The sequence below is a fragment of the Osmerus mordax genome, chromosome 21 (genome assembly GCF_038355195.1).
Source record: "Osmerus mordax isolate fOsmMor3 chromosome 21, fOsmMor3.pri, whole genome shotgun sequence".
NCBI lineage: Eukaryota > Metazoa > Chordata > Actinopteri > Osmeriformes > Osmeridae > Osmerus > Osmerus mordax.
This window is the reverse complement of record NC_090070.1, coordinates 7,226,095-7,238,525: the sequence shown is the minus strand read 5'-3', so window position 1 is coordinate 7,238,525 and position 12,431 is coordinate 7,226,095.

Here is a 12,431-nt window from a genome sequence, read left to right as displayed (position 1 = left end):
AGGGTGCTGGAGAGACTGAAAGAGGAGGGGTGAAGAGGGAGAGGGCAGACAGAGGGGCCAGAGGAGGGAGGAGAGTGTCTCCTTGAGCAGAGAAAAAGAAAAGAAGACACAAATTGGTTACAGTTAATCAAGTCACAACAAGATTGCACAACCAATCAGACTTTGCATAGAGGCCGAGAGGGAGGGGGTCAGTCCTATGGAAATCTCCTCTCCAATAGGTTGAGAGGGGGGGGGGGGGTGTTAGGACTCTGCACCCATTGTCGCTCCCGGCAACCGGAGGACTGTGACCAGTTTGTTCACGGGATGTTCACAGGAGACAAGTAATGACTGTGAGATGAAACATTTATGGTAGTTTTATTACATACAATCATTTGTCCTTGATTGGTCCAAATGACCGTTGGGAGAAATAAATCAATATATTCTCCTTTGGGAACCATAACGGTAATTCTTTGGAAGCTGAAAGAACTGCAGCTCATGGAGTGGAGGTTATTTTGCAATCCCTGCATCAAACAAGTTAAAACCATCAAATCAACATTCATAACATAATAAGGGACAAATCTAAGATGTTTACTAAAGGGAACCTTGGTAAAACTAACTGTAGAGTCCAGCTTTTGGGAATCATGAATGACATAGATAAACAAGGCCTAAATTAAAGAGACGGGAAAACCAGACTTGATCCAACTCTGTTTTTATCTTCGCATCTTGAGTGCAAAATAAAACAAATTAGCGGGAAAATCATTTAGGGAGAACAGGGAACACCAGGTAAAAACAACCTATTGAGTTCCAGTTCCACACAAGCTAGCTTATACTACAAACAATGAAGAGGTGCTGAAAAAACCTTCCACAAGGCTTCCGTCCAAAAACCTTGAAGGAAGGGGTGTAACCGACCTAATTTACTTCAAGTGTGTCACACAATGACTACTGTTGAGCTCAAGGCCACTGGGAGATAGTCAAGAGGGCATATCGACTGGACTGAAATGGTAGCAGCTCGTGAATAAAAGTTATGGAAATTATAAACGAATAACTGTCTTGAGGCTAAAGATATACAACAACAAAAGATGCTATACATGTATACAACAATAGAGTACACATAGCACCCTTTTTCGTTTGAGAGGTTCTTCACAGAACCTTTTGGACTTAAGTATCAAAATCATTATCAACTGATAGCTCATTTGGGTTTAAGCTAATTAAGTAGAAGGCCCCTTCTGCAAGACCATCAGGATGAAGTGTCTGCTTAAAGGAGTAGACCGTGGAATCTTAACATTCCTCAAAATCCCCAAATCCTTCAAAAGAAGATCGACCAGACCATTCTTCCTCTAGTTCAAAGGTTTTCATTTTCATGGCATGTCCTGTACTACCGAAAACTCAACCTCTCAAAAACCCTGATAAACAATCCACTAGAATCTATTAAGTTATACTGTCTCCCCTGGCAACAAACAAGTTAAAACCATCAAATCAACATTCATAACATAATAAGGGACAAATCTAAGATGTTTACTAAAGGGAACCTTGGTAAAACTAACTGTAGAGTCCAGCTTTTGGGAATCATGAATGACATAGATAAACAAGGCCTAAATTAAAGAGACGGGAAAACCAGACTTGATCCAACTCTGTTTTTATCTTCACATCTTGAGTGCAAAATAAAACAAATTAGCGGGAAAATCATTTAGGGAGAACAGGGAACACCAGGTAAAAACAACCTATTGAGTTCCAGTTCCACACAAGCTAGCTTATACTACAAACAATGAAGAGGTGCTGAAAAAACCTTCCACAAGGCTTCCGTCCAAAAACCTTGAAGGAAGGGGTGTAACCGACCTAATTTACTTCAAGTGTGTCACACAATGACTACTGTTGAGCTCAAGGCCACTGGGAGATAGTCAAGAGGGCATATCGACTGGACTGAAATGGTAGCAGCTCGTGAATAAAAGTTATGGAAATTATAAACGAATAACTGTCTTGAGGCTAAAGATATACAACAACAAAAGATGCTATACATGTATACAACAATAGAGTACACATAGCACCCTTTTTCGTTTGAGAGGTTCTTCACAGAACCTTTTGGACTTAAGTATCAAAATCATTATCAACTGATAGCTCATTTGGGTTTAAGCTAATTAAGTAGAAGGCCCCTTCTGCAAGACCATCAGGATGAAGTGTCTGCTTAAAGGAGTAGACCGTGGAATCTTAACATTCCTCAAAATCCCCAAATCCTTCAAAAGAAGATCGACCAGACCATTCTTCCTCTAGTTCAAAGGTTTTCATTTTCATGGCATGTCCTGTACTACCGAAAACTCAACCTCTCAAAAACCCTGATAAACAATCCACTAGAATCTATTAAGTTATACTGTCTCCCCTGGCAACAAACAAGTTAAAACCATCAAATCAACATTCATAACATAATAAGGGACAAATCTAAGATGTTTACTAAAGGGAACCTTGGTAAAACTAACTGTAGAGTCCAGCTTTTGGGAATCATGAATGACATAGATAAACAAGGCCTAAATTAAAGAGACGGGAAAACCAGACTTGATCCAACTCTGTTTTTATCTTCACATCTTGAGTGCAAAATAAAACAAATTAGCGGGAAAATCATTTAGGGAGAACAGGGAACACCAGGTAAAAACAACCTATTGAGTTCCAGTTCCACACAAGCTAGCTTATACTACAAACAATGAAGAGGTGCTGAAAAAACCTTCCACAAGGCTTCCGTCCAAAAACCTTGAAGGAAGGGGTGTAACCGACCTAATTTACTTCAAGTGTGTCACACAATGACTACTGTTGAGCTCAAGGCCACTGGGAGATAGTCAAGAGGGCATATCGACTGGACTGAAATGGTAGCAGCTCGTGAATAAAAGTTATGGAAATTATAAACGAATAACTGTCTTGAGGCTAAAGATATACAACAACAAAAGATGCTATACATGTATACAACAATAGAGTACACATAGCACCCTTTTTCGTTTGAGAGGTTCTTCACAGAACCTTTTGGACTTAAGTATCAAAATCATTATCAACTGATAGCTCATTTGGGTTTAAGCTAATTAAGTAGAAGGCCCCTTCTGCAAGACCATCAGGATGAAGTGTCTGCTTAAAGGAGTAGACCGTGGAATCTTAACATTCCTCAAAATCCCCAAATCCTTCAAAAGAAGATCGACCAGACCATTCTTCCTCTAGTTCAAAGGTTTTCATTTTCATGGCATGTCCTGTACTACCGAAAACTCAACCTCTCAAAAACCCTGATAAACAATCCACTAGAATCTATCTCCCCTGGCAACACTCCTGCTTCCTATTGTCTGCAAGGACCAAGAATCCCTTTACAGCTTCAACAGAACAAGCATCCATTACCATTTAGAACCAGAGTAGAACCAACAAAGCAGATAACCATAATATCCTAAAACCTACACAGATCGATTCTATAGAAGTCTGGCACATTTCAAACTAGGCTAGTTTTACCAAGGTTCTTTTTAGTGAAGATCTTAGATTCAGCCCATATCCTGTTGTGAATGTGGATTTGAAGGTTCTAACTTTGATTATTACACCCGCACCAAACAAGTTATATCATCTGTATTGGTCTACGTGTGAAAAACGATCAAAGACGCTATTCTGTGGAAGTTTTATTTGGGTCTGAGCCTTGTCTGCTACAGCTGGAAGGATGACCTCAGTGTGTGTCTCGTGGTCTAGGAGAGATAAGCTTGGGTGTATCAGTTAAGTATCTGGCAACATGGTTGACTCCACAAATAATGCGTGGTGTCTACGCGGCTTACTGCACGCTCACCATGTCTCCTTGGCAGCACCTGTGTGTCGTTTGATGCAGGTCAGAGGGCCAAACGGAAGGTGCAGAGACAGAGACACACAAGTACAAGGTTTTTACATGCACCATGAGACTCAAACGCACACATCCTGATGATAAAAGATGTTTGTGTAGTGTTTGAGTCACAAGACCAATTTAGTCCTCAATCAAATTGTAATTTGCAGTAAGTGCAGTGTTTCCGTGTTCAATAAAAGAAAATCTAACTGATAGAACATTCCCAGAATTATACTTTCTTATCATTGAGTAACATTTTTGATAAATAAACCAAATCCCTACCACTTTCATTCACCTAAAAGCTTATACCACAAGCTAACGTTTAGCACAGTCAGCAGTTGCCATGACCTCACAAAGACCTAAAGGCAATTGCTAACCAAATCATCAGCAACTGGCAACGGCAGAAAGACAGTCAAAATCTACTTTCTCTATGACATCATCCAGCGTGCTTGTCCAACCCTTGTTCTAAGCAGGAGGTAAAAGGTAAGGTCAGGAAGTTGTCACTCTATGCCCGTATTCATAGACTTGGCCTACAGTGGACCCTGGCTGGTTAACCATTAACCCAGTCACTCGTTCTTCCCATAAATTATCACTACCAACCGCTGAACTGTTGTAAAGTGGAATCTAACGAGGCTCAACATTGGACAGCCATGTGACACCAAGTTCATGTATATCGTATTAATAGCTCAATGGGCATTTCATGTGACATTTTAGGGGAAAGAATTCCACATTATGTCGACAACGTCCTGACACATTATTCTGAAAATTCCCATCAGGATATACCGTACATGAAACAGTATAACTTTATACTTTAAAAGGTTTAACCAGCAAGAGTAGAACATTTGCCGTTTGATTATCCCAGCCTAGTCGTGGTTCTCAACGAAACAGCATGGTGTTTTTATACTTTGTAAGATTTGGTGTCGTTTACATACGCAAACACCACCACTGATGGGTATACAGGCAACAAACAATAAAGACCTCAGGCTCGACAAGATCTAACCTGATAACTGACATGATATCATGAGCAAGAGCGCAGGAGCTTGCAATACTCTTGTTTGTGTTCCTCTTTTTGATCAAGCACGAACCAATGGGACAAGGCCGCCATGACAAAAGACAGGATATGAGCAAAGGGATAAAGGTTCACCACAGCAAATAAGCATGTACTGGGGTGAGAGAATAAAGAGATAATGTGTGTGATAGGGAGAGAGAAAGAGATAAAGAGAAACAGAACGATAGTGAGAGAACTATACAGAATACAGGCTATATAATACAAGAATACAGGTTCCAAAAATGCAGTTGTCAGGTGACAAGTTTTAGAGACCCTATTGCAAGACAAGGAATACATGAGTTTGACAAAAAGAGAGCGAGAGAGAGAGAGAAGTAGAGAGACAATAATGCAGTGTCAAGAGGACATGTGTTCGTAGAGACAAGCGGGTTATTTTTACAGCCCACCACTGCAACCGAGGCAACTGGAGCAGCTATATCTGGACCCAAACCTGGTGTGAATAGAAAGTGTCCTTAAAATACTAAAACCGTAAATACCACACACTATCACAATCACTGTGTTTCTGCCACCCAGCCTCTCTCTCTGACCTTCTCTCCCTGGCATTCGGTCTTTTTCTCACCTCTCCCTTTCTCTCTCGCTTTCTCTCTCTCTCACCCCTCTTGTAAATTATGGTGGGCATGTGCTAAGCTAGGCTACAGCTTAACATCCATAAAGGGCTGTACTTCCAAACCAGGCTAAGTGACGCTATAAAAGATCAAAGCTGGTGAGAGACGAGTGCATAGGGAACCACATACTGTACCGTACTGTAATGGCCGTGTCATTCAAGGGCTAATTCTTAGCAATGGATGTCCGTAACTAGGCATTAGGATGCAGTTAGAGTCAGTAAGCTTTGACAGAATGTCATTTCATAACTATTACAGATGCAGTGAATAGCCATTTGAGTGTGAAGAGGGAACTTTAAAGGTTTGGGTACAATTGAATGTGTATGAACATTTTCCTTTCCAAGAGTTACCCCCCTTTCACTATTACTGAGTAAAATTCTCATCTGTTGGACGTGATTTGATGGTGCAAGAAAGCTCAAAATGAAAATAATGAACATGAAGTAGAAATGCACACACACTTTCAAACACGCAAGCACACAGTACTTCATGTTGTCGCTACTGTCCTTTTCTTAAATATCACTGAACTGTTGCATCAGATTGTAGAAGTTAAATTGGAAGTTATTTCAGTTTTTCCCTTGACACAATTGGAGGTCTTTACTGTATTCATTCAAACATCACCTATACTAATCTGGACTCTGGAATGATCCTCCTTTAGCTCCTCAACCAGTCAGTCAGTCAATCAGCCAAACACATGGCTAAAAAGCTAGACAGCTACAAAGCTAGACAGCCAGTCAGCCAACCAGTAGCCATGTCAGAGGGAATGCCCTTAGGGCCTGGAGGTCATCTCTACGAAACAGCCTGGCAAGCTAAGAGACATCTGAGAACACCAAGCCCACCAGACTATCAAAACCTCCCTTGTGTATGACACCTGTTACATGCCATTCTCATGTTGGCATGGCCGGAAAAATGACAGACCTACTCCGAAATCTCCCGTTCAGGTCTTTTCTTTTCCTGGCCAGGCTCTAGAACGAGCATGTACACAGAACACAAGTGCACATCAGAACACACAGACGTGCCATAGAATAGATGGCCATTCAAGTGCATGTTTGCCATGTTTTCATTAGGCTAAGAGCCTTCCACTGTCACACAAAACACACGCAGTCCTCCAGTCACTTTGTATGTCCGCCCACATATTGACATGACCAAGTAGCAGGGAGTGGAGGCGACCAAACACTAGGGCCACTGTACTGGCTTTATGAGCTGATGAACGCTAACAAGCGCAGGAGCTAGACTTGAACTAAGCTGACATTGCATATACAGTCACCATGCTAACTGTGCTAACAACATTACAATGCGATTCATGGAAATGACGCCTTTTAACCACTTACTGTTAATTGTTGCGTTGTTGTATCCTTGCATTGAGGGGCGTTATTGTCAGACAGTCTCTCCCTCAGTGTGGGTGTGTGTGTGTACGTGTGTGTGTCTATCAGATCCAATGTCCTCCGCTGTTGCTCCTCCTGTCAGCTAGTGTAGTCCTTGTCCCCATGGAGCGTCCACTGCTGAAAGCGAGAGGAAGTGAGGGAGTGAGGACGAGAGCGTGGGGGGTGTGGTTGAAGAGGAAAGAGAGGATGGGGGAGGGACATGTGATAGGGTTCATGTGGAAGAGAGAAAGAGGGTGTGTTTATGGTGTGTGTTTTAGAGAAACGAGGGAGGAAGAGAGAGAGAGGAAGGAGTCTGTGAGTCAGCGCTTGTGCGCCCGGTCATACTGCAGCTGCAGGCAAGGATTTCCCTCTGTCTCTCTCTCTCTCTTTCTCTCTCATTCACAGGACATTTGCATTAATCAAATAAAGCACCTCACTCGCTGTTTTAGCCACAAGCAAAATCAAAATCGCAAGCAAGTCAGTAGTCATTCAGCAGTTATCACAGGTCAAAAAAGCACACTGACAGTGTGCTTTTCGACACAAGTCAGTTTCCTAATTTGATTCGATTATTGATTAGAAGACAATGACTGTCTCTGCCCAAGCTAATACTAGTTCATCTTTATGTTAACGTCCAATTCAAAAGACTGGAGTAATGGCTTCAACAGTTTATGCAGTTGTGTGATTCCAGACCACGTGTATTTCTTGCACATTTGGTTTTTCAAAGTCATTTTGTTGGATGCAACAACATAATCGTACAGTAATTTAATACAGAATACTTCAAAGCAAGTATGTATCATTGGCGTGACCTAGACTGTAATAAAATGCTGTGGCTAGCAAGCTTGTGACCAGTAGAGTCACAAGCACTTCTGTTTATAACCTAGTATTCTCATTAATACGGATTTTAAGAGATTTCCTATAACAATTGTCCACTGTAGAATTTAATTAGGCCAAAGAGAAGAAATGAGCACATACAGAGAGCATTCGTTAACATGAAACAATGGTTAACATTGTTTCATGTGTAGGCAAGTGGACTGAACCGCATATGAAATGTATACATTGTTACATCATCGTCAAGGCGTATAATGAAGATGTGTATAACATATGCACAGATAAGTACTTTTAAGTTAAAAATCACAAGCTGTAAACGTGCTACTCGTGCAAAACCTAATAAAGGAATGACAGTGATGAAGTAATTGTGAGTCATGGAGAGAGAAGCTCCATAAAAGGACATTTCTGCATGAGCCCTCAAAATGAAGGGAAGACTGCCATCTCCTGTCTCAGAGATAAATGTCCAACTAGGATGATCCTTGAGATATTTAATTTCAAACCTTAACCTTAATTTGGGGGAAATTACGGAGAAATTGCATGCATCAACCTGCAACAACCCCCATTCAAATGGTTGAGTTAAAAGGTCAATCTTGTGGGGGGAAATATAATTGATAAGAAACACACCCTCCATGTTAGCAAGACTATTATAATGGTTTATTATGAGTAAACCAACAGAAACACCACTAGCCATTATCTGTTGTTGGAGTATAGAAAACATAATTAAGCTTTTAGTAAAACTTGTGATAAATACTAGAATGCCAGTAAGGTATGAGCACATTTTACCTTTAAGATGACTGTAAACTACTCTAGCCATGTGGCAATAATAAACTAGGGTCACATAAATGAGACTGTAAACAATTTAACAGTATTACCAGTAGGCCTGCATTCTCAAACACAAACGTTCTGTCTGTGTCAAACACTGTTGTAGGCTACTGTAATATTTACATCTATGCAGACCTGTGTTCATAGTCCCTGTGGTTATTTAATTAATCAGGACAATTCCAGCAAGCCTGAAGTTGTCGTTTTTTGATTAATTATTAAGTAGGCTAATCTGACATGTTTTGTCTATCCATGCATAAAGCCCAGTTCCTTGCATAATGCAGTTGTTTCATGTGACATCCTGTGAAATACAGAATACACAAGACCATGAAATGAACTGTCAATTAGGATAGCACAAATCTCGAAGTGTTTTCGTTATGATCCCCTACCAAAAAATACATAAATAAAGATCCCCTTCCCATCTGTCAAACCTAAAAAGTTACACCTTTCTGAATACTGATTTGTAAGCATAATGTACAACAAATTAAACACACCAACTTTTAACTTTTGGAAACCGGAAAACAACTCATTGTTTTAATTTGCTAAAGTTCAAATGACTAAATGTAAGTAGAGGACACGCTATGAATTTCCACAACAAATGGACAGGGAGCCTATCGTCCCACCCTGTACCCAATGGAAGCTTGCCCCGGCTAACAAATATTTAGAAAAACATGGAAACTTAAGCGATGACAAAAATGACACCATAGCTACATTACTATAAGAGGTGAGTGACAATTGAAACTTACAATGTGACTTTTACGTGGATTCTTCAAGGTCGTTGTAGAACTTCTCCGGCAAACTTCGAACTGTCAACCCATTAACCAAGTGGTTCGGTCTGGCTCTTCCATTTGGTCATCTTGGAAGCAAAGCATTGTGGAACCTGTAGTTCCGGATGCAACAAAGATAGAACCTCTGGCCTGCATGTGAACTACAGAACTACTGTAGTTAAGTTTTACTAAATAAAATAACAATGTCGATATGCAGTATTGAAACTGTATGCGAAATTATTTTAATTGCTTAGTGTATGATCTCAATGCATGTAATAAATGTGAATTTCTAAACAGTAGATAGTTTCAAATAAAGTAAATATTTTGGTGTGTTAAGATAGGCCTATGCAAATGGATCAGTTGAATCTTTGAATATTACAAGAGTTCTCAAAGAGGAGACCGTTTTTTGGAAGCGTCATCTTGTGATACATCCAGTACATTATAATTAAAAAACAGTTTTTTCGCATGAGATCCTAATGTTACCATTTGAAACCAATGTCTGAATATCCAACTGTAACTTTCCTCACAGTTATGTTCAGACCAGATGCAGTTTATACCAGCATGGGCACATGACACAAAGTATTTTAGTCAGAGAATTCAGATCCCACTACCCATGTAGATATTTTCGGTTGTCCTATCTGACATAAGTCTTCTGTGGTGTGGGTGAAAGGAGACCAGGTCACAGCTGTAACAGTACAACTTATGACCAAGCAACTAAGCATGCTTTATGCTTTCCATGTACTGTAGTATCTAACCTTTCCTCAAGATAACCATTTTAAACATCAGAACAACCTTTTCGGGGGGAAAAAAAGGTTTGACGTGTAACTACAAGTTTCAAATAGAACCATTGTCAGGCCTATAAAATGCTGCTAAGAACCCAAAAGGATTCTTTTGGATCTCAAAAGGAGTTTGGATAAACTGTCCAGGCCTAAAAAGGGTTCTATATAGAATATAAAAAACATGCCAAGTCCCCTTTTCAGAAGTTGGCCTCTTTTTTCCCCAATTGTGGGAACCCTAATGAGCTGGAGGTCTCACCCGTAGTACACCAAGCCATTTAAAAAATCTGCTAAAGTTCAGTTTGGAGCTCCCTCCCGCTCTATATCTAGATCGTCACACACGACTTAAGACGCCTACATTGGGCTGAAGCAGATGCAGGGCTATTTTAATTTCCAGAGCCAAGAACCGAGCCCGCCTGGGAATGTGTCCTCCTGACCCTGCACCCAACACACACGTGCCAATGCTGTCACACACACACACGCACATCAACCTCACATATACAGTACCAGTCAAAAGTTTGGACACATTTTTGTGACCAAACTTTTGACTGGTACTGTAAATTTTTGTGCTTGTTTTTGCTGTTCGGGTATTTCATGAAGACTTTTCACATATTCCTATCGCGTGTTTAATTGTACTTACGATTATAAATCATCAAATTCTCATGTTTGTCATGTCAGTACATCTCAACATAGTTTTAATGATTAAAAAAATTGCATCAAACAGGACTATGCAGAAACAGCATCACATTATTTTACCCGGTGTGTCACTGTTGCCCTCTAGTGGATCAAGTGAGAAATTGTATTTGTAACACTGGAAACAGCTGAATAAACAGTAACAGTAACTGTTTTTATGTTAACCCTTGTGCTGCCTTCGGTTCACATGACCCAAAGGTTCACAACGAACCATTGTTGTGTTGCAACAATTTTACCCAATACAAAATCAAATAAAAAGCATTTTCTTTTAACCTTCGCGATGTGGGGGGTCTGAGACAGCCCGACGGTTAAAGGAAAATTCTTCACTTTGTTTTTGTATGCGGTAAAGTTGTTGCAATACAACGGTGGGTCACAATGACTGATGGGTCAGAATGACCAGAAGATAACACAAGGGTTAAGCTAATTCTGTTTGGCGCTGGCAGATGAACCATAACTATAGACATAACGGCTGACAACGCAATCCATGTTCCAAACTCAATTATAGATCTGCACATTCAAAATTAACACGGGCCAATGTCATTGTTGCATTTACACTTTTCAGAAAACAAGGCAGCCTTGCATTAGAATCCCTGAACCTTAACTGTCCATATGCTTTAAAGGAGCCCCCACATTGACAATGGGGCAATTCTCTCCGATGTGGTGTGATGTTTTTCAACAATTCCAGTGCTATCCATTGCACTGCCATTGAACACACAACCACACTGTCTCCAATCAGGAGGCTGCCATAAATAATTTACAGCAGTGTCTCCATCAATCCCAACATGCTCCTGGCCCGGTTCAGGCCACTTCCTCCCACAAGGACAATGGGACCCATTTCCTGTGGGGCACGAGGGACAGACAGTGGAGTATTGTGAGGCCAGGACATCATATCAGCGTGTCTCGACCTTGCGGGGAAAGACCGGGTCAGTCGCACAGGGTGTGAGATTCATGGTTCATTAACGATGAGGTCGCAGGGGCGTGCTGAAGACGGCCAGAGAGACGAGAATGCAGGGGTTCTGTGTGACCCCAATGTGGATGATTCAGAGGGCTATTAAAAGCCAATGAATACATCCATGATGTATCCACTATATTAGATTGTGTGTGTGTATGTGTGTGAAAGAGTGTGAGAGAGAGAGAGAGAGAGAGAGAGACAGAGAGAGAGAGAGAGAGAGAGAGAGAGAGAGAGAGAGAGAGAGAGAGAGAGAGAGAGAGAGAGAGAGAGAGAGAGAGAGAGAGAGAGAGCGTGTCAAGCGTCAGAGTGCTAGAGAGAGAGAAGTGAGGCAGGGGTTGTTGTATTGAAGGGGTTAGAGCGGAAAAACATGCACATGCTTGTCTAAATATGACGAGTGTTCCTTTTAATCTAGTGAAAATGGTTTAGAGTCCTACCTGGGCCATTCTGTCCTATCAGAGGGCTGATATCCATCACTGAAGCCCTGAAACAGGTGGGGAAACAGAGCGAGTCCATATGACTCAAGACACTGTCATGAATCCCTCTCTTTATTCCCCAGCCAATATTCAATGACAGGGCCTGCAGTGTTGAGACAATGGTTCCATTCTTCTCTCCAGCACATCCTACATTATATTTATCCCCTGTGAGGTTTCAGACCAGCGGAACGCAGAGTAATTGCAACCAAACGAAGGATATGGATGTCAGGTTGTCCAGTTCAACCTAATTATTAAAGTGTCAAAAGATGATTTTAGCATAAAGAGTTCT